Genomic DNA, 6,000 nt, shown 5'->3' with positions numbered 1-6,000 from the left:
CGTGGGCCCCACGGGGAAATCACGTGGGCCCCCAGGTGAAATCACGTGGGCCCCCAGGGGAAATCACGTGGGCCCCACGGGGAAATCACGTGGGCCCCCAGTGGAAATCACGTGGGCCCCACGGGGATATCACGTGGGCCCCACCCGGAAATCACGTGGGCCCCACGGGGAAATCACGTGGGCCCCCAGGGGAAATCACGTGGGCCCCATGGGGAAATCACGTGGCCCCTCAGGGGAAATCACGTGGGCCCCCAGGGGAAATCACGTGGGCCCCACGGGGAAATCACGTGGGCCCCTAGGGGAAATCACCGGGGCCCCCGGGGAAATCACGTGGGCCCCACGGGGAAATCACGTGGGCCACACGGGGAAATCACGTCGGCCCCCAGGGGAAATCACGTGGGCCCCACCCGGAAATCACGTGGGTCCCACGGGGAAATTACGTGGGCCCCCAGGGAAAATCACGTGGGCCCCCAGGGGAAATCACGTGGGCCCCACGGGGAAATCACATGGGCCCCACGGGGGAATCACTTGGGCCCCACGGGGAAATCACGTGGGCCCCCAGGGGAAATCACGTGGGCACCACGGGAAAATCACGTGGGCCCCCTGGGGAAATCACGTGGGCCCCACGGGGAAATCACGTGGGCCCCCAGGGGAAATCACGTGGGCCCCACGGGGAAATCACGTGGGCCCCCAGGGGAAATCACGTGGGCCCCACGGGGAAATCACGAGGGCCCCACCCGGAAATCACGTGGGCCCCCAGGTGAAATCACGTGGGCCCCCAGGGGAAATCACGTGGGCCCCCAGGGGAAATCACGTGGGCCCCACGGGGAAATCACGTGGCCCCTCAGGGGAAATAACGTGGGCCCCCAGGGGAAATCACGTGGGCCCCACGGGAAAAACACGGGGGCCCCCTGGGGAAATCACGTGGGCCACACGGGGAAATCACGTGGGCCCCACGGGGAAATCACGTGGGCCCCACCCGGAAATCACGTGGGCCCCACGGGGAAATAACGTGGGCCCCACCCGGAAATCACGTGGGCCCCACAGGGAAATCACGTGGGCCCCACGGGGAAATCACGTAGGCCCCACGGGGAAATCACGTGGGCCCCACCCGGAAATCACGTGGGCCCCAAGGGGAAATCACGTGGGCCCCAGGGGGAAATCACGTGGGCCCCCGGGGGAAATCACGTGGGCCCCACCCGGAAATCAGGTGGGCCCCACGGGGAAATCACGTGGGCGCCACCCGGAAATCACGTGAGCCCCACCCGGAAATTACGTGGGCCCCACGGGGAAATCAGGTGGGTCCCACGGGGAAATCACGTGGGCCCCCAGGGTAAATCACGTGGGCCCCCTGGGGAAATCACGTGGGCCCGCAGGGGAAATCACGTGGGCCCCACGGGGAAATCACGAGAGCCCCCAGGGGAAATCACGTGGGACCCCAGGGGAAATCACGTGGGCCCCACGGGGAAATCACGTGGGCCCTCAGGGGAAATCACGTGGGCTCCACGGGGAAATCACGTGGGCCCCACGGGGAAATCACGTTGGCCCCACGGGGAAATCACGTGGGCCCCACCCGGAAATCACGTGGGCCCCACGGGGAAATCACGTGTGCCCCCAGGGGAAATCACTTGGGCCCCCTGGGGAAATCACGCGGGCCCCACGGGGAAATCACGTGGGCCCCCAGGGGAAATCACGTGGGCCCCCAGCGGAAATCACGTGGGCCCCAGGGGAAATCATGTGGGCCCCACGGGGAAATCACGTGGGCCCTCAGTTGAAATCACGTGGACCCCACGGGGAAATCACGTGGGCCCCACGGGGAATTCACGTGGGCCCCACGGGGAAATCACGTGGGCTCCCAGGGGACATCACGTGGGCACCACGGGAAAATCACGTGGGCCCCATGGGGAAATCACGTGGGCCCCCAGGGGAAATCACGTGGGCCCCACGGGGAAATCACTTGGGCCCCCAGGGGAAATCACGTGGGCCCCCAGGGGAAATCACGTGGGGCCCACGGGGAAATCATGTGGGCCCCCAGGGGAAATCACGTGGGCCCCCAGGTGAAATCACGTGGGCCCCACGGAGAAATCACGTGGGCCCCACCCGGAAATCACGTGGACCCCACGGGGAAATCACGTGGGCCCCACCCGGAAATCACGTGGGCGCCACGGGGAAATCACTTGGGCCCCCAGGGGAAATCACGTGGGGCCCCAGAGGAAATCACGTCGGCCCCACCCGGAAATCACATGGGCCCCACCCGGAAATCAGGTGGGCCCCACGGGGAAATCACGTGGGCCCCACGGGGAAATCACGTGGGCCCCCAGGGGAAATCACGTGGGACCCACGGGGAAATCACGTCGGCCCCACCCGGAAATCACATGGGCCCCACCCGGAAATCAGGTGGGCCCCACGGGGAAATCACGTGGGCCCCACGGGGAAATCACGTGGGCCCCCAGGGGAAATCACGTGGGACCCACGGGGAAATCACGTGGGCCCCCAGTGGAAATCACGTGGCCCCCACCCGGAAATCACGTGGGCCCCACGGGGAAATCACGTGGGACCCACCTGGAAATCACGTGGGCCCCACGGGGAAATCACGTGGGCCCCCAGGGGAAATCTCGTGGGCCCCACGGGGAAGTCACGTGGGCCCCGAGGGGAAATCACGTGGGCCCCCTGGGGAAATCACGTGGGCCCCACGGGGAAATCACGGGGGCCCCCAGGGGAAATCACGTGGGCCCCCAGCGGAAATCACGTGGGCCCCAGGGGAAATCACGTGGGCCCCACGGGGAAATCACGTGGGCCCTCAGTTGAAATCACGTGGACCCCACGGGGAAATCACGTGGGCCCCACGGGGAATTCACGTGGGCCCCACGGGGAAATCACGTGGGCCCCCAGGGGAAATCACGTGGGCACCACGGGGAAATCACGTGGGCCCCCAGGGGAAATCACGTGGGGCCCACGGGGAAATCACGTGGGCCCCCAGGGGAAATCACGTGGGCCCCCAGGGGAAATCACGTGGGCCCCCCGGGGAAATCACGAGGGCCCCACCCGGAAATCACGTGGGCCCCACGGGGAAATCACGTGGGCCCCACCCGGAAATCACGTGGGCCGCACGGGGAAATCACTTGGGCCCCCAGGGGAAATCACGTGGGCCCTAAGGGGAAATCACGTGGGCCCCACGGGGAAATCCCGTGGGCCCCACCCGGAAATCACGTGGGCCCCACGGGGAAATCACGTGGGCCCCACCCGGAAATCACGTGGGCCGCACGGGGAAATCACTTGGGCCCCCAGGGGAAATCACGTGGGCCCTCAGGGGAAATCACTTGGGCCCCACGGGTAAATCACGTGGGCCCCACCCGGAAATCACGTGGGCCCCACGGGGAAATCACGTGGGCCCCACCCGGAAATCACGTGGGCCCCACGGGGAAATCACGTGGGCCCCCAGGGGAAATCACGTGGGCCCCACGGGGAAATCACGTGGGCCCCACGGGGAAACCACGTGGGCCCCACGTGAAAATCACGTGGGCCCCACCCTGAAATCACGTGGGCCCCACGGGGAAATCACGTGGGCCCCACGGGGAAACCACGTGGGCCCCACGTGAAAATCACGTGGGCCCCACCCTGAAACCACGTGGGCCCCACGGGGAAATCACGTGGGCCCCACGGGGAAATCACGTGGGCCCCACGCGGAAATCACGTGGGCCCCACGAGGAAATCACGTGGGCCCCCAGGGGAAATCACGTGGGGCCCCAGAGAAAATCACGTCGGCCCCACCCGGAAATCACATGGGCCCCACCCGGAAATCAGGTGGGCCCCATGGGGAAATCACGTGGGCCCCACGGGGAAATCACGTGGGCCCCCAGGGGAAATCACGTGGGACCCACGGGGAAATCACGTGGGCCCCACGGGGAAATCACCGGGGCCCCCGGGGAAATCACGTGGGCCCCACGGGGAAATCACGTGGGCCACACGGGGAAATCACGTCGGCCCCCAGGGGAAATCACGTGGGCCCCACCCGGAAATCACGTGGGCCCCACGGGGAAATTACGTGGGCCCCCAGGGAAAATCACGTGGGCCCCCAGGGGAAATCACGTGGGACCAACGGGGAAATCACGTGGGCCCCACGGGGGAATCACGTGGGCCCCACGGGGAAATCACGTGGGCCCCCAGGGGAAATCACGTGGGCACCACGGGAAAATCACGTGGGCCCCCTGGGGAAATCACGTGGGCCCCACGGGGAAATCACGTGGGCCCCCAGGGGAAATCACGTGGGCCCCACGGGGAAATCACGTGGGCCCCCAGGGGAAATCACGTGGGCCCCACGGGGAAATCACGAGGGCCCCACCCGGAAATCACGTGGGCCCCCAGGTGAAATCACGTGGGCCCCCAGGGGAAATCACGTGGGCCCCCAGGGGAAATCACGTGGGCCCCACGGGGAAATCACGTGGCCCCTCAGGGGAAATAACGTGGGCCCCCAGGGGAAATCACGTGGGCCCCACGGGAAAAACACGGGGGCCCCCTGGGGAAATCACGTGGGCCACACGGGGAAATCACGTGGGCCCCCCGGGGAAATCACGTGGGCCCCACCCGGAAATCACGTGGGCCCCACGGGGAAATAACGTGGGCCCCACCCGGAAATCACGTGGGCCCCACAGGGAAATCACGTGGGCCCCACGGGGAAATCACGTGGGCCCCACGGGGAAATCACGTGGGCCCCACCCGGAAATCACGTGGGCCCCAAGGGGAAATCACGTGGGCCCCAGGGGGAAATCACGTGGGCCCCCGGGGGAAATCACGTGGGCCCCACCCGGAAATCAGGTGGGCCCCACGGGGAAATCACGTGGGCGCCACCCGGAAATCACGTGAGCCCCACCCGGAAATTACGTGGGCCCCACGGGGAAATCAGGTGGGTCCCACGGGGAAATCACGTGGGCCCCCAGGGTAAATCACGTGGGCCCCCTGGGGAAATCACGTGGGCCCGCAGGGGAAATCACGTGGGCCCCACGGGGAAATCACGAGAGCCCCCAGGGGAAATCACGTGGGACCCCAGGGGAAATCACTTGGGCCCCACGGGGAAATCACGTGGGCCCTCAGGGGAAATCACGTGGGCTCCACGGGGAAATCACGTGGGCCCCACGGGGAAATCACGTGGGCCCCATGGGGAAATCACGTGGGCCCCACCCGGAAATCACGTGGGCCCCACGGGGAAATCACGTGTGCCCCCAGGGGAAATCACTTGGGCCCCCTGGGGAAATCACGTGGGCCCCACGGGGAAATCACGTGGGCCCCCAGGGGAAATCACGTGGGCCCCCAGCGGAAATCACGTGGGCCCCAGGGGAAATCATGTGGGCCCCAAGGGGAAATCACGTGGGCCCTCAGTTGAAATCACGTGGACCCCACGGGGAAATCACGTGGGCCCCACGGGGAATTCACGTGGGCCCCACGGGGAAATCACGTGGGCCCCCAGGGGACATCACGTGGGCACCCCGGGAAAATCACGTGGGCCCCATGGGGAAATCACGTGGGCCCCCAGGGGAAATCACGTGGGCCCCACGGGGAAATCACTTGGGCCCCCAGGGGAAATCACGTGGGCCCCCAGGGGAAATCACGTGGGTTCCACGGGGAAATCACGTGGGCCCCCAGGGGAAATCACGTGGGCCCCCAGGGGAAATCACGTGGGCCCCACGGAGAAATCACGTGGGCCCCACCCGGAAATCACGTGGGCCCCACGGGGAAATCACGTGGGCCCCACCCGGAAATCACGTGGGCCGCACGGGGAAATCACTTGGGCCCCCAGGGGAAATCACGTGGGCCCCCAGGGGAAATCACGTGGGGCCCACGGGGAAATCACGTGGGCCCCCAGGGGAAATCACGTGGGCCCCCAGGGGAAATCACGTGGGCCCCACGGAGAAATCACGTGGGCCCCACCCGGAAATCACGTGGGCCCCCAGGGGAAATCACGTGGGCCCCACGGGGAAATCACGTGGGCCCCACCCGGAAATC

The sequence above is a fragment of the Ovis canadensis genome, chromosome 25 (assembly GCF_042477335.2).
Source record: "Ovis canadensis isolate MfBH-ARS-UI-01 breed Bighorn chromosome 25, ARS-UI_OviCan_v2, whole genome shotgun sequence".
NCBI classification, from domain to species: Eukaryota; Metazoa; Chordata; class Mammalia; order Artiodactyla; family Bovidae; genus Ovis; species Ovis canadensis.
This window is presented reverse-complemented; position numbering follows the sequence as displayed.